At 42.5% G+C, this 24,169-nt stretch overlaps 1 pseudogene; it reads left to right on the forward strand.

The window, feature by feature from the left end:
- LOC120029149 overlaps positions 1-24,169 on the forward strand; it is a 105,930-nt pseudogene that overhangs the window by 68,889 nt on the left and 12,872 nt on the right.

Below are 24,169 nucleotides of genomic sequence, written 5' to 3' on the forward strand. Positions count from 1 at the left end.
TAATTATGTCATGGCTTTAGAAGCTTCTGATAGGCTAATTGACATCATTTGAGTCAATTGGAGGTGTACCTGTGGATGTATTTCAAGGTCTGCCTCTTTGCTTGACATCATTGGAAAAGAAATCAGCCAAATCATCCTTCAGAGCAATTTCCAAACGCCTGAAGGTACCACGTTCATCTGTACAAACAATAGTACGCAATTATAAACACCATGGGACCACGCAGCCGTCAAACCGCTCAGGAAGGAGACGCGTTCTGTCTCCTAGAGATGAACGTACATTGGTGTGAAAAGTGCAAATCAATCCCAGAACAACAGCAAAGGCCCTTGTGAAGATGCTGGAGGAAACAGGTACAAAAGTATATATATTCACATTAAAACGAGTCCTATATGGATATAACCTGAAAGGCCGCTCAGCAAGGAAGAAAACACTGCTCCAAAACCGCCATTAAAAAAGCCAGACTACGGTTTGCAACTGCACATGGGGACAAAGATTGTATTTTTTGGAGAAATGTCCTCTGGTCTGATGAAACAAAAATAGAACTGTTTGGCCATAATGACCATTGTTATGTTTGGAGGAAAAAGGGGGAGTGGCCATAACAAAGCCCTGACCTCAATCCTATAGAAAATTTGTGGGCAGAACTGAAAAAGCTTTTGCGAGCAAGGAGGCCCACAAATCTGATTCAGTTACACCAGCTCTGTCAGGAGAAATGGGCAAAAATTCACCCAACTTATTGTGGGACGCTTGTGGAAGGCTACCCGAAACGTTTGACCAAAGTTAAACAATTTAAGGCAATGCTACCAAATACTAATTGAGTGTATGTAAACTTCTGACCCACTGGGAATGTGATGAAAGAAATGAAAGCTGAAATAAATCATTCTTTATACTATTATTCTGATATTTCACATTCTTAAAAGAAAGTGGTGCCCCGAACTGACCTAAGACAGGGAACTTTTTCCTAGGATTAAATGTCAAGAATTGTGAAAAACTGAGTTAAAATGTATTTGGCAAAGGTGTATGTACACTTCCGACCTCAACTGTAGGCCTATGTGTTTTCTTGTAGGGTTTTCATCCAGGTAAACTGCTGAGGGTTCGCTAGCATACAAAAGCTGACCTCAATCTTCAGCTCGAAATATGTCCAGCTCCAGTTATGATATTGGCAAATAATGTTCAATAGTGTTTGTGTGTGTGGTTTCTGAAAGTACAGAATAAAGGGGAATTGTCACATCTTGATCTGTTTTACCTGTCTTTGTGCTTGTCTCCACCTCCCTCCAGGTGTCGTCCCTCTTCCTCATTATCCCCAGTGTATTTATACCTATGTTCTCTGTTTGTCTGTTGCCAGTTTTTGTCTTGTTTTACCAGTGTGTTTTCCCTTCTCCCTGCTTTCTCAAGTTCTATTCCCTAGTTTCCCCGGTTCTGACCATTCTGCCTGCCCTGACCCCGAGCCTGCCTGCTGTTCTGTACCTTATTGACTTTGCACTGAATTACGGCCCTCTGCCTGCCTTTGACCTGTCTTTTGCCTGCCCACTGTTTGGGTCAATAAACATCTGTGACTCTAGCTGTCTGCATCTGGGTGATATCCTGAGTTCTGATAGGAATTATTAGAATTTAGAATACAATACCAGGATATAGCAATAAAAAAATATTACAAAAAAGTAACATAATAACACTGCTATAAAAACAATAAATTGCATTGACAATATCACAAATATGACATATATCAGCAAGAAACAGCAACTGTTGGGATCCATAAGGGGGCAGGACAGGGCAGAACAGAGCTATGCTAAACAGGCCAAATGAAACAAACTGTGGTCATAAGGCCAGGGTAGCTTCAAAAGACAGCACAAGCTAATTAGCTTGTGATGCAATTAGCATTGTTTTACAGAGCAAATAGAAGAATGTAGCTAGCTACATAAGCACAATTGAGTATAACTCCATAAAGGTTATGAAATTAGCAACGTTACCTCGCGCGTCCCTTGATATAAGGAATAACGTTACGCACAAATATATTACGCTCCGTACACACATTGAGCTACGGTAGAAACGACACAACACGACATACAGAAACGATTATAATGTAATAAGGCACTTACTTTGCTAGAAATGCACACGTCCAAAGTTTTTATCATGTAGTATTGAAAACAACAATGAATGCAAGGGTTTGAGGGTGGAGCGGATGAACTGTCCTGTTGTGTAACAGTGAGAGCATTCTGACAACACGTGCATAAAAAAACTCACGTTGGGGCGACCACCATTAGAGATAATTGGAACTCAATGTGAAAAGGTTAACCTTGTTCTGAACACCTCCAAAACAAAGTATATGTCGTTCGGTAAGAAGATTGCCCTTCTCCCCTCTGGTGTGATTACTAACTCTGTGGGTTTAGAGCTTGAGGTAGTCACCTCATACAGGTACTTGGGGGAATGGCTAGACGGTACACTGTCCTTCTTTCAGCACATATCCAAGCTGCAGGCTAAATCTAAACTTGCTTTCCTTTATTGTAATCGTTCCTTTGCCTAGCACAACTAGGCAGCAGCACAACATGGTAGCAGCACAAAACATGGTACAAACATTATTGGGGCACAGACAACGGTACAAGGGCAAGAAGGAGAAAAAAAAACATGGCTCCCGAGTGGCGCAGAGGTCTAAGGCACTGCATCGCAGTGCTAGAGGTGTCACTACAGAACCTGATTAGATCCTGGGCTGTATCACAACCGGCCGTGATCGGGAATCCCATAGGGCGGCACACAATTGGCCAAGCGTTAGGGGAGGGTTTGGCCGGTGGAAATAAAAAAAATATTTTAAAAAGCTCCTCAAATCAAATCATGTGTAGACCTTACAGTGAAATGCTTAGTTAAGAGCCCCTAACCAAAAATGCAGTAAAAAAAAAACACGGATAAGAATAAGAAATAAAGTAACAAGTTATTAAAGAGCAGCAGTAAAATAACAATTGCGAGACTATATACAGGGGGTACCGGTGCAGAGTCAATGTGCGGGGGCGCCGGTTAGTTGAGGTAATATATACATGTAGGTAGAGTTATTAAAGTGACTATGCATAGATAACAACAGAGAGTAGCAGCAGCGTAAAAGGGGTGAGGGGCAATGCAACTAGTCTGGGTAGCCATTTGATTAGATGTTCAGTAGTCTTATGGCTTGGGGGTAGAAGCTGTTTAGAAGCCTCTTAGACATAGACTTGGCGCTCCGGTACCGCTTGCCGTGCGGTAGCAGAGAGAACAGTCTATGACTAGGGTGGCTGGAGTCTTTAGGGCCTTCCTCTGACACCGCCTGGTATAGAGATCCTGGATGGCAGGAAGCTTGGCACCAGTGATGTACTGGGCCGTACGCACTACCTTCTGTAGTGCCTTGCGGTTGGAGGCCGAGCAGTTGCCATACCAGGCAGTGATGCAACCCGTCAGGATGCTCTCAATGTTGCAGCTGTAGAACCTTTTGAGGATCTGAGGACCCATGCCAAATCTTTTCAGTCTCCTGATGGGAATAGGTTTTGTCGTGCCCTCTTCACAACTGTCTTGGTGTGCTTGGACCAGGTTAGTTTCTTGGTGATGTGGACACCAAGGAACTTGAAGCTCTCAACCTACTCCACTACAGCTCCGTCGATGAGAATGGGGGAAATGCTCGGTCCTGCTTTTCCTGTAGTCTACAATAATCTCCTTTGTCTTGATCACGTTGAGGGAGAGGTCGTTGACCTTGCACCACACGGTCAGGTCTCTGACCTCCTCCCTATAGGCTGTCTCGTCGCTGTCAGTGATCAGGCCTACCACTGTTGTGTCATCGGAAAACTTAATGATGGTGTTGGAGTCGTGCCTGGCCATCAAGCACTATGATGAAACTTGCTCTCATGAGGACCGCTAAAGGAAAGAAAGACCCAGAGTTACCTCTGCTGCAGAGGACAAGTTCATTAGAGATATCTGCACCACAGATTGCAGCCCAAATTAATGCTTAACAGAATTCAAGTAACAGACACATCTCAACATCAGCTGTTAGGAGGAGACTGCGTGAATCAGGCCTTCGTGGTCGAATTGCTACAAAGTAATCACTACTGAAGGACACCAATAATAAGAAGAGACTTGCTTTGGCCAAGAAACATGAGCAATGGACACTAGACCGTTGGAAATCTGTCCTTTGGTGAATTTGAGATTTTTTGTTCCAACCGTCATGTCTTTGTCCTGTTGAAAAACAAATGATACAATGACCCAACACACCTCCAGGCTGTGTAAGGGCTATTTGACCATGAAGGAGAGTGATGGAGTGCTGCATCAGATGACCTGGCTTCCACAATCACGTGACCTCTACCCAATTGAGATGGTTTGGGATGAGCTGGACCGCAGAGTGAAGGAAAAGCAGCCAACAAGTGCTCAGCTTATGTGGGAACTCCTTCAAGACTGCTTCAAGACTGTGGCTTACTACATGATTCCATATGTGTTATTTCATATTTGATTTCTTCACTATTATTCTACAGAAAATAGTAAAAATAAAGAAAAACTCGTACTGTAAAAAAATATATCTTGCTTTGTTTGCTCTTTTCCATATTATGTCTCTGATAAGCTACCCAGGAAAGTGCTGAAAATAGCCCATATTAATATATGTAGCATTAGAAATAAGGTTCATGAAATCAATGACTTGCTAACATCAGAGAACATTCATATATTCGCCATTTCTGAGACTCACAAGGATATAACATCGATAGGAGAGACGGAAATGCTTATGGGGAGGTGTTGTTTTATATTTTCAGAGCCATATATCTGTAATGCTTAGAGAAGATCTTATGTCAAGGGTTATTGTATTGTTGTGGTTGCAGGTTCACTTGGCACATCTAAATAATTTTATTTTGGGGTGTCGCTATAGACCACCATGTGCTAACAGTCAGTATCAGAATAATGTCTGTGAAATGCTTGATAGTGTACATTATGTGATGTAAACACATAGATCCACTTTCTTGGGGACCTGAATATTGACTGGTTTTCATCAAGCTGTCCGATCAAGAGGAAGCTTCTCACTGTAACCAGTGCCTGTAAAATGGTTCAGCTAATTAATCAACCTACCAGGGTGTTTACAAACACTACAGGAACAAGATCATCCACATGTATCGATCACATGTTTACTAATTCTGTAGAACTTTCTTCTAAAGCTGTATCCATACCCATTGGATGCAATGTTGTGGCTATATCTAGGAAAACCAAAGATCCAAAAGCTGGGCCTAAAATAGTACAGTATTATAAGAGCTCATACAAAATATTTAGCTGTGACTGTTATGTGGATGATGTTACAAATACTTGTTGGTCTGATGTGATTAATAAGGAGCATCCAGACGCTGCACTTGATGAATTCACGAAATTGCTTATTATTGATAAACATGCACCTGTTCAGAAACTGACTGTTAGAACTGTTAAGTCTCCATAGCTTGATGAGGAATTTAAAAATGTTATGGTTGAAATAGATGGGGCCAAAAGAAGTGGCTAATAAGTCTGGCAGCATATCTTACTGGCTGACTTACTGCAAATTGAGAAATGATGTGACTAAACTCAACAACAAAAAAGAAGAAACTGTATATTGACTCCAAGATCAATGATATAAAGACAAAAACTTTAAAGTACTTTAAATGAAATTATGGGCAGAAAGACAAAGTCAGCTCCGTCATTTATAGAATCATTTGGCTCATCACAAAACCATTTGATGTTGTCAATTATTTGAATGATTACTTAATTGGCAAAGTGGACAAACTTAGGCAGGGAAGGTCAACAATGAACAGTGAGCCATCGTACTCATGCATAAAATAACAAATAATGAAAGAAAAGCATTGCAAGTTGGAATTTTGTAAAGTTAGTGTGGGAGAGGTGGAACAATTGTTGTTAACAATCAATAATGACAAACCTCCTGGCATTGACAAGCTACTGAGGATATTAGCTGAGTCTATAGCCACTAATATCTGTCATATCTTTAATCTGAGCCTAGAGGAAAGTATTTTTCCTCAGGCCTGGAGGGAAGCTAAAGTAATTCCGCTATCCAAGAGTAGCAAAGTAGCCTTTAATGGTTCTAACAGCAGACCTATACGCTTGCTGCCAGCTCTTAGCAAACTGTTGGAAATAATTGTGTTTGTCCAAACACAATGCCATTTCTCTGTAAACAAAGTAACAACAGACTTTCAGCATGCTTATAGAGAAGGGGACTCAACATGTACTGCACTGACACAAATGACTGACGATTGCTTGAAAGAAATTGATTCCCAGAAAACTGTTGAGAGCTGTACTGTTAGATTTGAGCGCAGCCTTTTCTATTATTGACCATAACCTGTTGTTGAAAGAACGTATGCCATATTGTGGATTCAGAGCTACTGTATCTATCTAATAGAACTCAGAGGGTTTCCTTTAAAGGAACCTTCTCTAATATCAAACATGTAACGTGTGGTGTACCACAGGGCAACTCTCTAGGCCCTCTACTCTTTTCTATTTTTACCAATGACCTGCCACTGGCATTAAACAAGCATGTGTGTCCATGTATGCTGATGATTCAACCATATACGCATCAGCAACCACAGCTAATGAAGTCACCGAAACCCTTAACAAAAAGTTGCACACTGTTTTGGAATGGGTGGCCAGCAGTAAACTGGTCCTGAACTTTGCTAAAACTATAAGAGCATTGTATTTGGTACAAATCATTCCCTAAGTTCTAGACCTCAGCTGAATCTGATAATGAATGGTGTGGCTGTTGAACAAGTTGATGAGACTAAATAAATTGGTGTTACCTTAGATTGTAAACTGTCATGGTAAAAACATATAGATTCAATGGTTGTAAAGATGGGGAGAGGTCTGTCTACTTTTTTGACACCACGTTCCTAAAAGCAAGTCTCTCTCGTTTTGTCTTATCTTGAACATTGTCCATTCGTGTGGTCGAGTTCTGCAAGGAAAGACATAGTTAAGCTGCAGCCGGCCAAGAACAGAGCGGCACGTTTTGCTCTTCATTGTAATCAGAGGGCTGATATAAATACTATGCATGCCAGTCTCTCTTGGCTAAGAGTTGATGAGAGACTGACTGCATCACTTCTTCTTTTTATAAGAAACAATGTGTTGAAAATCCCAAATTGTTTGCATAGTCAACTTAGACACAGCTCTGACACACACACTTACCCCACCAGACATGCCTCCAGGGGTATTTTCACTGTCCCCAGACCATCACACCTCCTCCTCCATGCTTCACGGTGGGAACCACACATGCAGAAATCATCCGTTCACCTACTCTGCATCTCACAAAGACACGGCGGTTAGAACAAAAAATGTCACATTTGGACAAATTTCCACTGGTCTAATGTCCATTGTTCATGTTTCTTGGACCAAGCAAGTCTCTTCTTATTATTGGTGTCCGATAGTAGTGGTTTCTTTTCAACCATGAACGCCTGACTCACGCAGTCTCTTCTGAACAGTTGATGTTGAGATGTGTATGTTACTTGAACTCTATGAAGAATTTATTTGGGCTGCAATTTCTGAGGCTGGTAACTGTAATGAACTTATCCTCTGCAGCAAAAGTAACTCTGGGTCTTCCTTTCCTGTGGCGGTACTCATGAGAGCCAGTTCCATCATAGCGCTTGATGGTTTTTGCGACTGCACTTGACGAAATGTTCAAAGTTCTTAAAATGTTCCACGTTGACTGACCTTCATGTCTTAAAGTAATGATGGACTGTCGTTTCTCTTTGCTTATTTGAGCTGTTCTTGCCATAATATGTACTTGGTCTTTTACAACATAGGGCTATCTTCTGTATACCACCCATACCTTGACACAACACTACCCATTGGCTAAAACGCATTAAGAAGGAAAGAAATTCCACAAATTAACTTTTAACAAGGCACACCTGTTGATTGAAATGCATTCCAGGTGACTACCTCATGAAGCAGGTTGAGAGAATGCCAAGAGTGTGCAAAGCGGTCATCAATGCAAAGGGTGGTTACTGTGAAAAATCTCAAATTGTAAATATTGTAATGACCTGGCTAGATCATAAATGAACAAATGTCCAGACCGAGGATTGAGTTTACGAATTCCCGGTTTATTAACCCATCACAACACAGGCTACTGTGTGGCAATAGACAACGCCAAATAAACCAAGGATAACAGTATAAACAACCGTGACCACCTCATGTTAAGACAAAACGTAAGTTCAATGTTTCCATCGCATTTTCAACTCTACTGATAGTTTTGTCACAAAAACGGTGACTGCCTACCTGCAGATAGTGTGGGTAGGCTAGTCTACATGATAAGATTATTAGGGATGAAAGCGAGAATATTTTTTATTTGTCAAGCAGCATTACTAGCATCAATGTCACCAGAATCAGACCTTCAATGTTTATTGGAAAGAAGCATCAATATCACAGGCACTTTCACCACCCTGTAAAGTTCATCAGAAGTTATTTCATCTGTAGCCTATTAAACTGCATGTTTTCTCGAGTCGTAGTGGGAGGACCACACACCATATCATCGCGTGACTCCAAATTTACTTCAATACGATGGGTATTATATCAATATGTGAGCATAAAGGTTTTTCCCCCTCCATTTCTCGCATCATTAATTTTACCACCACCGTGTCGAACAAACAAATGATCTGTCAGAATATATAAAATTGTAGCGAAACTTCCTGTTTCCATCACAGCTTTCGTGATATGACTTTACTCGCATAAAAACTATGGATGGAAACGTGGTTAATAATATACAGATATAAACAGAATCCCTTCGGATAATGAGAGAGAATTTACCTCGAGCAAAATGATCTTACGACTGATTTGATTGATCTCTATTCTTAAAGGATAGAATTGCAGCATTTGGTTTTGGTGGTGTTAAGAAATCTGGGAGCGTTCTGGTCCCTGGACCTCTCTCCCTTCAGCATGGCTACAAAGCTTTAACATTATGACTGACAGCAGGAGGTAATTTATGAAGTAGAAATTCTCTTTGACACTCTCACTTCAGTCACAGCTAGGTCTGCACCTGTTCCACTGAAGTTAAGATCCCTGGGGAATGACAGAGAAAACGGTTTTATACTGTGGTGACTAAGTAATGAGAAAAAAGTAAAGTTGGAAAATGCTATGTTTTCTCAGTTTTCTCAATTTTTCTATTTTGCCTGTGTGTGCTATAGATTGATAAACATATTGGGGGTAGAAATATGGAGCTGCAAAACACTGCTAGTATAGAAAACACTTTCCAGTTAATTCTTGACCCTAACCTAACGTACTCTTTGAAAGCCACGATCTTCTATCAGATCACTGAATAGCTTTAACTGAACTCAAAGTGAAGGAAAAACACCTACACATTTAAAAACTCACACATTCAGACTAACTTTTTCCAACCACTCAGAGAAATCAATAGAAAAATGAAAACCCAAGTAATAAGGCGGTGAACAGTATTCTACGCTCTCCAGGGCGGACAGCTCAGCGGCAGCAGCAGTAGCAGTAATTAGGCTGTTGGTGTCGGTAGAGGCTATTTATTAGCACTCCATTGAGTCTGCCTGACCTTCAAAGCCAAAGACCTCCAGACTGAATTGCCCTCTACAATAGATAAACACAAACACACACACAGGAGCATTCACAAGTACACACGCATACACACACACGTACACACACACACACACACACAGACAGACAGACAGACAGGCAGACAGGAGCGTTCGAACATGCACACACACAAACACACACACACACAGTAACAGACACACACACAGAAATGTTCATACAGAATACACACACACACGCATGGAGTACATGGTTTAGGCTACCTGTACAGATGGGAGGAGCATTTTCTCCTGAAATGTATTTTGAACCTTTGACTTGCGTCGGACCCCAGTAATTTAAGACTAGCTGTCGCCATCGGCGTCGGCTAATGGGGACCCTGATAAATCAAATAATACATCTAAAAATGATGCAGTAAGCAAGAACTACACCAATGAACATATCAAATAGCTCAGCTACCTTGTGTCCTCATTTCCCTGTAAGTAAGGAATATATGTATGTATGAGAGAAACATACACAGGGAAAAACAAACCAACGCAAAGCCGAGCTGAAAATGTTCACCTCTTGTGGGATTCCTTGCCCACAGGACATACTGTCTACCACATGCCATTCATCCTTTCCTTACCCCAAAGCAGAATTGCTTTCTGAAGAAACAATTTAAAACAATCAAGCATGAAATAGAAGCCAACAGCAGTCAGAGACAGTCCATTTCCGCCACAAGAGTAAAAAAACGGTTTCTTCTGCCAATGGGTTTCTGCTCATAGACCTTGGCTGACAACAGTAAGACAGACAACACAACGAGGAAAATAAATACATCTATGTATTTATGCCATCAAAATCCCACACATGTACAGTGGGGCAAAAAAGTATTTAGTCAGCCACCAATTGTGCAAGTTCTGCCACTTAAAAAGATGAGAGAGGCCTGTAATTTTCATCAAAGGTACACTTCAACTATGACAGACAAAATGAGAAAAAAAAAATTATTTGCAAATTATGGTGGAAAATAAGTATTTGGTCAATAACAAAAGTTTATCTCAATACTTTGTTATATACCCTTTGTTGGCAATGACAGAGGTCAAACATTTTCTGTAAGTCTTCACAAGGTTTTCACACACTGTTGCTGGTATTTTGGCCCATTCCTCCATGCAGATCTCTTCTAGAGCAGTGATGTTTTGGGGCTGTTGCTGGGCAACACGGACTTTCAACTCCCTCCAAAGATTTTCTATGGGGTTGAGATCTGGAGACTGGCTAGGCCACTCCAGGACCTTGAAATGCTTCTTACGAAGCCACTCCTTCGTTGCCCGGGCGGTGTGTTTGGGATCATTGTCATGCTGAAAGACCCAGCCACGTTTCATCTTCAATGCCCTTGCTGATGGAAGGAGGTTTTCACTCAAAATCTCACGATACATGGCCCCATTCATTCTTTCCTTTACACGTATCAGTCGTCCTGGTCCCTTTGCAGAAAAACAGCCCCAAAGCATGATGTTTCCACCCCCATGCTTCACAGTAGGTATGGTGTTCTTTGGATACAACTCAGCATTCTTTGTCCTCCAAACACGACGAGTTGAGTTTTTCCCAAAAAGTTATATTTTGGTTTCATCTGACCATATGACATTCTCCCAAACTTCTTCTGGATCATCCAAATGCTCTCTAGCAAATATCAGACGGGCCTGGACATGTACTGGCTTAAGCAGGGAGACACGTCTGGCACTGCAGGATTTGAGTCCCTGGCGGCGTAGTGTGTTACTGATGGTAGGCTTAGTTACTTTGGTCCCAGCTCTCTGCAGGTCATTCACTAGGTCCCCCCGTGTGGTTCTGGGATTTTTGCTCACCGTTCTTGTGATCATTTTGACCCCACGGGGTGAGATCTTGCGTGGAGCCCCAGATCGAGGGAGATTATCAGTGGTCTTGTATGTCTTCCATTTCCCAATAATTGCTCCCACAGTTGATTTCTTCAAACCAAGCTGCTTACTTATTGCAGATTCAGTCTTCCCAGCCTGGTGCAGGTCTACAATTTTGTTTCTGGTGTCCTTTGACAGCTCTTTGGTCTTGGCCATAGTGGAGTTTGGAGTGTGACTGTTTGAGGTTGTGGACAGGTGTCTTTTATACTGATAACAAGTTCAAACAGGTCCCATTAATACAGGTAATGAGTGGAGGACAGAGGAGCCTCTTAAAGAAGAAGTTACAGGTCTGTGAGAGCCAGAAATCTTGCTTGTTTGTAGGTGACCAAATACTTATTTTCCACCATAATTTGCAAATAAATTCATTAAAAATCCTACAATGTGATTTTCTGGATTTTTTTTCCTCATTTTGTCTGTCATAGTTGAAGTGTAACTATGATGAAAATTACAGGCCTCTCTCATCTTTTTAAGTGGGAGAACTTGCACAATTGGTGGCTGACTAAATACTTTTTTGCCCCACTGTATATGGAATGGGGGAAAAAACACGTGAGGCAAAGCACACTGATTCCAACTACCCGGATTGCCTTGAATTTGTCAATAACTGTTCTTCTGTCTATTTTGAGAGGGTACAATACAGTATCTCATTTAAACTGCAAGTAGATAGGCCTAGCTTACAGAAATCTGATTGGATCCTACTCCTTTTATTAGCTGCCATCACTCTGTTTTCTCCCACAATTGCATAGCCTATAGAAATGTTGCGCAACATGAGCTCATGGGCTCTCATGACGTGTTTGATTAGATTTCCGATACATTTGCATTGATGTCAGAGTGATTCGAGGGACAATACTGTGCTGAGAACCAGGCAGTTATCACGTCTGGTAGGCCACTAATTACCAGCAGCATCAGAGCTTGGAGAAGCCTAATTACCGTGACTAAACGGTCATGTGGAATTTGACTGCCTTCGTGACTCGTTGGTGTGGCGGTAATACGGTCACCGCCACAGACACAGCCCTGACATAGGGTCATTGTCCTTAAATGTATGCACAAAGAGCACAAAAACTCCATTCAAGTAGAATAAAGTGACAGAAGCCTGGTAGTTTTAGAGAGCCTTGTAGAGCACAATGTAGAGCCTTGTAGAGCACAAAAAACTATGCCAAGGTGAATGATGGATGTGCCATCAACAAACCATTGTCTCTCCAAACCATTATTTTCACCCACTTCATTCTTTTTCTTTTTGACAAAAAGACAGAAAGTGCATCTCTCATACAGCTCAATTTATCATGTTGGTATCGTTTATCTTCTTTTGGATGTTGGTGAATTATTTTGCCGCTTCTCTTAGAGACAAACACACTCTTACATGTGATCTATCAAATCGTGTTGGTTTTCATTCCAGCCCACACAGACAAATATGGAGTTCATCAAAGCAGACACCAGCTCTCATTCTTTTTCTATTAATAATACTCTATAGCCACCCACATGCATACCCAATCCTGTATTCATTTTATTCTTGAAACGCTTAATCTGAACAAATGTTTCAAGAATGAATGTATACAGAATTGGGTATGCATGTGGGTGGCAAGGTAGTCATCACTGCAGGTCTAACATAGTAAGGGCATGGGTGTACCAATGCAGCACTTTTACAAAGGAGGCAGGCTTTGTTATCTGGGGCTGCCCTGGAAACCCCAATGTGTCAAACCCCACTAAACAAGCCTGGCTCAGCATCACAGCACAGAGAAATAAGAGCCCACTGCTGCGTCGTTTATGCATCAAGAAACAAAATGTGACTGTTGTGACTTTTTAAGTTCCCGTCATCACTCTTTTCTTTTATTCTTCTTAGAAAGTATCCCCTCCTGAGCACTTAACCATTGATGTTAGTGTGGAGTTTTACAAAACAGTATATTTCAATGGTGTTTGAGTGTCTAGTTTGTCTGTTCTTGTTCTCTCTGCTGTGTGAGTCACTACGCTGTTATAGTAACCGTAAATGGATGCATTGGAATGTAGTTGTAAAACTGTTTTATGTCATGTTCACAGATTGCGGTGATACGGCTTGACACTGAAACTAGGTCATTATACTGTAATGACATTGTCATTACCGACTACATTTTATTTTTACAACACCAAACTGAATGAGACAGACTTCAGACTGCTGCTAATACGAGTGGAATCACCTCTGTGTCTTTCCTCTAAGCTGAGAAAGGCCTGAGTCTTCAGATCTGCAGCGTTATGGCCCCTTCAGGGAGGAAGCAGCTTGGTGATGACACTGGGTTGGCAATGATGACGGGGCGCTGCTGCCCAATGAAGGTGTCCTTGACTGACATCGGACAGCACTAATGTGGATAATTAGCCGTGCACGCTCTAATTGGCACGGCAGAGAGTGATGTCTAGTAACTAGGTAGAATGAATGAGCACGGAATAATGTCTCTCTACTCAATGCAGGCAGGGTGTGTGGAACTGATGGTACTGATGATAAGGGGGAACAACCACCCAAACATGCAGTATTACAGCATCACACAGTGTGTCTGGACTGACAGCTGAATGTAACTCTGTTTTAGATCTAATGGCATGTAGATGGAGAACGTAACAATGTCTGCTGTGTGTGATAGTGATGAGCTACAATACAAAATGTTGTTTGCCAAAAGTTCAGTCAGTAAGGCTGGTCTGACTAGATCGTCACTTTTCCTTCATCTCAATCGAATCAAAGTTTATTTGTCACGTGCGCCGAATACAACCGGTATTGATATCTAGTAAACTCATATCATTCACATCTCTTCCCATCTCACTCATAAGCATAGCAGGTATTGATATGGTAGTGGTTATAATGATACCTCATCAGCATAGCCGGTGTTTATAAGGCAGTGTTTATAATGTCACCTCAGGGTGCAGGCCTGCCAGCTTAGTGGAGTCTGCCACTACCACAGTCAGTGTAGTCAGCTCAGCTATCCCCATTGAGACCGTGTCTGTGCCTCGACCTAGGTTGGGCAAAACTTAACATGGCGGTGTTCGCCTTAGCAATCTCACTAGGATAAAGACCTCCTCCATTCCTGCCATTATTGAAAGAGATCGTGATACCTCACATCTCAAAATAGGGCTACTTAATAATGTTAGATCCCTCACTTCAAAGGCAGTTATAGTCAATGAACTAATCACTGATCATAATCTTGATGTGATTGGCCTGACTGAAACATGGCTTAAGCCTGATGAATTTACTGTGTTAAATGAGGCCTCACCTCCTGGTTACAATAGTGACCATATCCCCCGTGCATCCCGCAAAGGCGGAGGTGTTGCTAACATTTACGATAGCAAATTCCCCCCCCCAAAAAAATGACGTTTTCGTCTTTTGAGCTTCTAGTCATGAAATCTATGCAGCCTACTCAATCACTTTTTATAGCTACTGTTTACAGGCCTCCTGGGCCATATACAGTGTTCCTCACTGACTTCCCTGAATTCCTATCTGACCTTGTCGTCATAGCAGATAATATTCAGATTTTTGGTGATTTTAATATTCACATGGAAAAGTCTACAGACCCACTCCAAAAGGCTTTCGGAGCCATCATCGACTCAGTGGGTTTTGTCCAACATGTCTCTGGACCTACTCACTGCCACAGTCATACTCTGGATCTAGTTTTGTCCCATGGAATAAATGTTGTAGATCTTAATGTTTTTCCACATAATCCTGGACTATCGGACCACCATTTTATACATTTGCAATCGCAACAAATAATCTGCTCAGACCCCAACCAAGGAGCATCAAAAGTCGTGCAATAAATTCTCAGACAACACAAAGATTCCTTGACGCCCTTCCAGACTCCCTCTGCCTACCCAAGGACGTCAGAGGACAAAAATCAGTTAACCACCTAACTGAGGAACTCAATTTAACCTTGCGCAATACCCTAGATGCAGTTACACCCCTAAAAACTAAAAACATTTGTCATAAGAAACTAGCTCCCTGGTATACAGAAAATACCCGAGCTCTGAAGCAAGCTTCCAGAAAATTGGAACGGAAATGGCGCCACACCAAACTGGAAGTCTAATGACTAGCTTGGAAAAACAGTAGCGTGCAGTATCGAAGAGCCCTCACTGCTGCTCGATCATCCTATTTTTCCAACTTAATTGAGGAAAATAAGAACAATCCGAAATTTCTTTTTGATACTGTCGCAAAGCAAACTAAAAAGCAGCATTCCCCAAGTGAGGATGGCTTTCACTTCAGCAGTAATAAATTAATGAACTTCTTTGAGGAAAAGATCATGATCATTAGAAAGCAAATTACGGACTCTCCTCTTTAAATCTGCATATTCCTCCAAAGCTCAGCTGTCCTGAGTCTGCACAACTCTGCCAGGACCTAGGATCAAGAGAGACACTCAATTGTTGTAGTACTATATCTCTTGACACAATGATGAAAATAATCATGGCCTCTAAACCTTCAAGCTGCATACTGGACCCTATTCCAACTAAACTACTGAAAGAGCTGCTTCCTGTGCTTGGCCCTCCTATGTTGAACATAATAAACAGCTCTCTATCCACCGGATGTGTACCAAACTCACTAAAAGTGGCAGTAATAAAGCCTCTCTTGAAAAAGCCAAACCTTGACCCAGAAAATATAAAAAACTATCGGCCTATATCCAATCTTCCATTCCTCTCAAATTTTTTTGAAAAAGCTGTTGCGCAGCAACTCACTGCCTTCCTGAAGACAAACAATGTATACGAAATGCTTCAGTCTGGTTTTAGACCCCATCATAGCACTGAGACTGCACTTGTGAAGGTGGTAAATGACCTTTTAATGGCATCAGACCGAGGCTCTGCATCTGTCCTCGTGCTCCTAGACCTTAGTGCTGCCTTTGATACCATCGATCACCACATTCTTTTGGAGAGATTGGAAACCCAAATTGGTCTACACGGACAAGTTCTGGCCTGGTTTAGATCTTATCGGTCGGAAAGATATCAGTTTGTCTCTGTGAATGGTATGTCCTCTGACAAATTAACTGTTCATTTCGGTGTACCTCAAGGTTCCGTTTTATGACCACTATTGTTTTCACTATATATTTTACCTCTTTGGGATGTCATTCGAAAACATAATGTTAACTTTCACTGCTATGCGGACGACACACAGCTGTACATTTCAATGAAACATGGTGAAGTCCCAAAATTGCCCTCGCTAGAAGCCTGTGTTTCAGACATAAGGAAGTGGATGGCTAAAAACGTTCTACTTTTAAACTCGGACAAAACAGAGATGCTTGTTCTAGGTCCCAAGAAACAAAGAAATCTTCTGTTGAATCTGACAATTAATCTTGATGGTTGTAAAGTCGTCTCAAATAAAACTGTGAAGGACCTGGGCGTTACTCTGGACCCTGATCTCTCTTTTGACGAACATATCAAGACTGTTTCAAGGACAGCTTTTTTTCCATCTACGTAACATTGCAAAAATCAGAAACTTTGTCCAAAAATGATGCAGAAAAATTAATCCATGCTTTTGTTACTTCTAGGTTAGACTACTGCAATGCTCTACTTTCCGGCTATCCAGATAAAGCACAAAATAAGCTTCAGTTAGTGCTAAATACGGCTGCTAGAATCCTGACTAGAACCCAAAATATTGATCATTTACTCCAGTGCTAGCCTCCCTACACTGGCTTCCTGTTAAGGCAAGGGCTGATTTCAAGGTTTTACTGCTAACCTACAAAGCAATACATGGGCTTGCTCCTACCTATCTTTCCGATTTGGTCCTGCCGTACATACCTACACATACGCTACGGTCACAAGACGCTGGCCTCCTAATTGTCCCTAGAATTTCTAAGCAAACAGCTGGAGGCAGGACTTTCTCCTATAGATATCCATTTTTATGGAATGGTCTGCCTACCCATGTGAGAGACGCAGACTCGGTCTCAACTTTTAAGTCTTTACTGAAGACTCATCTCTTCAGTGGGTCATATGATTAAGTGTAGTCTGGCCCAGGAGTGTGAAGGTGAACGGAAAGGCTCTGGAGCAACGAACCGCTCTTGCTGTCTCTGCCTGGCCGGTTCCCCTCTCTCCACTGGGATTCTCTGCCTCTAACCCTATTACAAGGGCTGAGTCACTGGCTTACTGGTGCTCTTTCATGCCATCCCTAGGACGGGTGCGTCACTTGAGTGGGTTGAGTCACTGACGTGATCTTCCTGTCTGGGTTGGCGCTCCCCCTTGGGTTGTGCCGTGACGGAGATCTTTGTGGGCTATACTCGGCCTTGTCTCAGGATGGTAAGTTGGTGGTTGAAGATATCCCTCTAGTGGTGTGGGGGCTGTGCTTTGGCAAAGTGGGTGGGGTTATATCCTTCCTGTTTGGCTCTGTCTGGGGGTATCATCGGATGGGGCCACAGTGTCTCCTGACCCCTCCTGTCTCAACCTCCAGTATTTATGCTGCAGTAGTTTGTGTCGGGGGGCTAGGGTCAGTTTGTTATATCTGGAGTACTTCTCCTGTCTTATCCGGTGTCCTGTGTGAATTTAATAAGTATGCTCTCTCTAATTCTCTCTTTCTCTCTTTCTTTCAGAGGACCTGAGCCCTAGGACCATGCCTCAGGACTACCTGGCATGATGACTCCTTGCTGTCCCCAGTCCACCTGGCCATGCTGCTGTTCCAGTTTCAACTGTTCTGCCTGCGGCTATGGAACCCTGACCTGTCCACCGGACGTGCTACCTGTCCCAGACCTGCTGTTTTCAACTCTCTAGAGACCGCAGGAGCGGTAGAGATACTCTTAATGATCGGCTATGAAAAGCCAACTGACATTTGCTCCTGAGGTGCTGACTTGCTGCACCCTCGACAACTACTGTGATTATTATTATTTGACCATGCTGGTCATTTATGAACATTTGAACATCTTGGCCATGTTCTGTTATAATCTCCACCCGGCACAGCCAGAAGAGGACTGGCCACCCCTCATAGCCTGGTTCCTCTCTAGGTTTCTTCCTAGGTTTTGGCCTTTCTAGGGAGTTTTTCCTAGCCACCGTGCTTCTACACGTGCATTGCTTGCTGTTTGGGGTTTTAGGCTGGGTTTCTGTACAGCACTTTGAGATATCAGCTGATGTAAGAAGAGCTATATAAATACATTTGATTTGAAATTTGATTTGATTAACAAAGCAGGTATTGATATGGTAGCGTTTAGAATGTTGCCCCATCAGCGTAGCAGGTATCGATATGGCAATGACTGTAGCGTTTCCTCATAAGCATTCCAGGTATCTATTGTATTGTCTATAATGCTACCACGTCAGTGTAGCAGGTGTTTATAGGGTAATGCCATAATGTTACCTCATCAGCTTAGTGTCACGTCTCTCCTCCTCCTTTACGATTAGCAAGTATGTGCAATGTCATTCAAGTATTATCATCAGCCTGTGAGCATGGGCAGACCAACGCAATTACACCACGCTTGCTGATTAACCTATAGGCTCAATCGAGCAATAATCCCTTTCTTTCACCCAATGGGCATGAATTTCGGGGAGTATTGATATCTCGACTTAAACCTTGTCTCCCACTTGCTGTCTTGCAGCAACAGTCTTCCAACTGGGGGAGTTCGATGCCAGCTGCCCAGCGTAGGGCAACCTGTCATCAGCATCTGGTTCTGAGGAGCATTCCTGGGAGACGAGGCCTATCCCAAACTATTCCATAAAATTCCATATTGTATCCAGGACTCGAGCCTGTACTCGATGGCACTAACATTACAATGTGAATGTATATAACCACAAATCATATCCTTAGGCTGCTTTGCTTTGCAACGGCCAGCCTTTCAAGCAGATTGTTTGATACTGATTAGGTTCAGTGCAAACCTGAAATGCCATCGCTAAACAGGGCTTCAGAAGGTACCGTATGTTCTCCAAAATACAATGACTTGTTCCTTTTAGAAGAGTGAACACACTGCAAACATGCGCTGTTACATCACTGCAATTTTGGCGTCAATGTGAATGGAGAGAGGGAAAACAGACAGGCTAGCATTGGTATGGTGTATTAGTCATGCCCTGCTGCTGTCCCACGTCTCTTTAAATTATAGGCCAATCAAATCACGCTTTATTTATATAGCACATTTCAGACATGAATGCAACGCACAGGATTCAAAATAAGTTTAAAAAACTATGAAAATAAACAAATATTTACTACAAAGAAAACATAAGAGGATAAAAAAACTCAAGAATAACAGTAACTGAAAGGCTTACAAAGCACCCTAAGGAAAAGCAATGCTTAAAATGTGTTTTTTACGATCTCTTTCCAATAAGTCCACAGTTTTGGCCCCCCTCAGGTTCTCTAGCAAGCTATTCCAGAGGCTGTGAACTGGAAATGCCCACAATTCACAACTGAATTGATTCCTTGCTTTGGTGATACACTAATCATAAGTCTGACTTAATTCCCTCTGCTCTTTCTGTCATACTCATTAACTGGGTCTGATCTAGTTTGCCCTTGCAGTTCCTGTGTGTGTGCGTGCATCTGTGTGTGGTACCACAGAAATTGGGACTGTGTTTCTGTGGTGCCATTGTTATGGAACATTTCAGGCAGCATTCTGTACAGCCAGTTTGCAAATCTTTAGGTCTCTAAGGATTACGCAATAACTGAAATGATAAAAACATTATGTTGTGTAAACAGAGGACAATGACACACTTGTGGAATCATTTCCAGGCCAAACAATAACAGATGTAGGCTCTCTACGAACATGCTGTCAGGGTTGTGTGCGGAGAATTATCGGAGTCAAGCGCAGGACACAGGTGTTGAGCGAAACCACAGCGTTTTACTCAAAATATAGGCAAAAGTTCCACAAATGGAAATACTCACAAACACACACGTATAAACCACAACCACTAACGCAACAAACAATCACGGACAAAACAGAAATGAAAGCCAGAGGGTTAAATAGGGAACATGATGGGGAAATTGAAACCAGGTGTGTATAATACAGACAAAACAAAACGAAACTGAAAAATGGATCGATGGTGACTAGAAAGCCGGTGACGTCGACCGCCGAACACCACCCGAACAAGGAGAAGGGTCGACTTCAGCGGAAGTCGTGACACATGCTATGTGGATAATGTGTAGTCTAGATAGCCAGGACTTTACTTCATACTTGATCCCATACATGTCAAGAGAGGTCTAGAATGAGAAAATAGATAAACAAAAGAGGGGGGAAAGGAACATATACAGTACATCCCCCCCCACAGCGTCAGCACATTAGTGACGCCATGCTTAGGAATGCTAAATATTTTTCACGCCCTGCCTCGTCAGTGGTGATTTAATAAAGCTCTGGCAGAATAAAAGCATTACATTCAAAAGGCGATCATGCAGTGAGGGAAAATAGAAACAGCATACCATTATCACATGCAGTCATGCAGAATTCTAAGCTTGTGACAACTGACATTTTACACACTGTTATACATTGTTTTGTCCTACAATGATGAAGATTAGGAACTTTGTTCCACAAGTATGACAGCAGCGCTCACTTGTGAAGATAATGTGTGCAGACTTCACTGTCGGTCATACTTTCATGGAAACAATTCGGAATCTGTAATTGACTTTGAAGCCATTTTGCTGATTATGTTAATGCATGTGTGGACGTGCGCACACACATATACACAGACACAAACATGCACACACATGCGTGCGCACACACACACATGGACAAGATCTAAATGCAAATTCTTTCTCTCTTTCTCCCCATCTCTACATCCTGTCACCCCACTGCCCCAGTGGTAGCCAGCCCTTTCATTGCTCAGAGTGGCTCTGTTTGGTTCATCTCGGATTTCTCCCATGTTCCAGCACTCATTGCTTAACCGTCCTTGTCTGCACTGCTAATTTGCATGAGATCATTAGCATGCAGACTGGGAGGCCATAGTGTATCTGTGTATCCGCCATGTACCAAGGAGAGCATGCCATATTTAACAGATGAATAATGGATGGATCATGCTTTAGGGGAGGGCTTTCAATGAGTCAGTGTCTTACATATTGCCAACATATTCTACATTTGGAAGGTGACCATTCTAGAGCTGAGGTGGGCGCTGCCCAAAATACTATCAGCTAGCAGGGCAGAGAGAGCATGGTTAACAGAGTCAAGGATGAGACAGCTGTATAGTAGAATAGAAAGAGCCGGCCCCCACACAGCAAAGCATGAAAATATATATTCTGTGTGGAAATGGAAACGGGAATACAGACACCTGCTCTCAGTCCACTTAATCGGGACGCTGACATCCTTCATTGTTTTAATGTCATGTTTATTGATGAGCTTACGTGTGTGGATATTGCGTTTGACGCGTATCCATATTGATGAGCTTATGTGGATATTGTATTCGACACAAATCCAGAAACGGCGTTACAGTAATGTAACATTGATGTTACATTACGAGTGCACAGTGCAAAACAAGTCGAGTTGGTATCAGAAAGGATTCTTGTTGACAAAGACAGTGTAAGTCTGTGCTTAATTCCTCTTATGTAAAGGTGGTGAGGTCTCTCGGGGTCTTCATACAGGTTGCGTAATCAGGTGAAGTGCTTGCAGCAGACTCGAAAGCGAAGGGGTAGCGAAGTAATACAGGACGCAATGTTTTAGCTCTGAAGATATTTCTCTTAAGAGATATGACTAATCAGAACAGATACCTGTACTCAGAAGGGTTTTAAAGACCTCTCTAGACGTTCCCGAAGCTTTACAAGTGTCTGCCTTGCCATTTGTCTCAGTGCATACCTTTTGAACGGGGGATTGCGGAGCGAGGTTGATTGGCAGGAGGGATTAATTGGCCTATACTCTAGAACTTGAAAAAGAATTAAGGGAATGTTTACCATGGTGTTCGATTGTACATTATTTGCATAGTGCCCTGGATACATATAGTGAAGCTTATTTCCTATTCAGAAAGTTTACATTTACCTTTTCTCTCACAGTAAGAGACAGTTCTTTGCCCTGTCAGAACCTATTAACTTCAATCACAAAATAATGGGATTAGCCTTCACATCACTGGCAGTGTTTTAGAGTCATCAATGTCAAAGTGAGTTGGATTTGAAATCAAATCAAATCAAATTGTATTTGTCACATACACATGGTTAGCAGATGTTAATGTGACTGTAGCGAAATGCTTGTGCTTCTAGTTCTGACAATGCAGTAATAACCAATGCATAATCTAACCTAACAATTCCACAACTACTACCTTATACATACAAGTGTAAAGGGATAAAGAATATGTACATAAAGATATATGAATATGTGATGGTACAGAACGGCATAGGCAAGATGCAGTAGATGGTATCGAGTAGAGTATATACATATGAGATGAGTAATGTTGGGTATGTAAACATAAAAGTGGCATAGTTTAAAGTGGCTAGTGATACACGTATTACATAAAGATGGCAAGATGCAGTAGATGATATAGAGGACAGTATATACATATACATTATAAGTGGCATTGTTTAAAGTGGCTAGTGATACAGTTTTGATCAATTCCCATCAATTTCCATTATTAAAGTGAGCTGGAGTTGAGTCAGTATGTTGGCAGCAGCTACTCAATGTTAGTGGTGGCTGTTTAACAGTCTGATGGCCTTGAGATAGAAGCTGTTTTTCAGTCTCTCGGTCCCTGCTTTGATGCACCTGTACTGACCTCGCCTTCTGGATGATATCGGGGTAAACAGGCAGTGGCTCGGGTGGTTGTTGTCCTTGATGATCTTTATGGCCTTCCTGTGACATCGGGTGGTGTAGGTGTCCTGGAGGGCAGGTAGTTTGCCCCCGGTGATGCATTGTGCAGACCTCACTACCCTCTGGAGAGCCTTCCGGTTGTGGGCGGAGCAGTTGCCGTACCAGGCGGTGATACAGCCCGACAGGATGCTCTCGATTGTGCATCTGTAGAAGTTTGTTAGTGCTTTTGGTGACAAGCCGAAATTCTTCAGCCTCCTGAGGTTGAAGAGGTGCTGCTGCGCCTTCTTCACAACGCTGTCTGTGTGGGTGGACCAATTCAGTTTGTCCGTGATGTGTACGCCGAGGAACTTAAAACTTACTACCCTCTCCACTACTGTCCCGTCGATGTGGATAGGGGGGTGCTCCCTCTGCTGTTTCCTGAAGTCCACAATCATCTCCTTTGTTTTGTTGACGTTGAGTGTGAGGTTATTTTCCTGACACCACACTCCGAGGGCCCTCACCTCCTCCCTGTAGGCCGTCTCGTTGTTGTTGGTAATCAAGCCTACCACTGTAGTGTCGTCCGCAAACTTGATGATTGAGTTGGAGGCGTGCATGGCCACGCAGTCGTGGGTGAACAGGGAGTACAGGAGAGGGCTCAGAACGCACCCTTGTGGGGCCCCAGTGTTGAGGATCAGCGGGGTGGAGATGTTGTTACCTACCCTCACCACCTGGGGCGGCCAGTCAGAAAGTTCAGTACCCAGTTGCACAGGGCGGGGTCGAGACCCAGGGTCTCGAGCTTGATGACGAGTTTGGAGGGTACTATGGTGTTAAATGCTGAGCTGTAGTCGATGAACAGCATTCTCACATAGGTATTCCTCTTGTCCAGATGGGTTAGGGCAGTGTGCAGTGTGGTTGCGATTGCGTCGTCTGTGGACCTATTGGGGCGGTAAGCAAATTGGAGTGGGTCTAGGGTATCAGGTAGGGTGGAGGTGATATGGTCCTTGACTAGTCTCTCATTCCTACAGAATTCCTACAGAATACACTGCAACTTTAGGTTGAGTACTGTATATTAGCATGGACTAAGGTGTGTTTTCACAACGCTGGATATGTTTCACAACTGACATGTTTCAGTGTCCAGTCAGAGAATGAGGAATGACTCACTGCAGGTGTTAAATTGT

Source organism: Salvelinus namaycush, chromosome 34 (genome assembly GCF_016432855.1).
Source record: "Salvelinus namaycush isolate Seneca chromosome 34, SaNama_1.0, whole genome shotgun sequence".
Classification (NCBI taxonomy): Eukaryota; Metazoa; Chordata; class Actinopteri; order Salmoniformes; family Salmonidae; genus Salvelinus; species Salvelinus namaycush.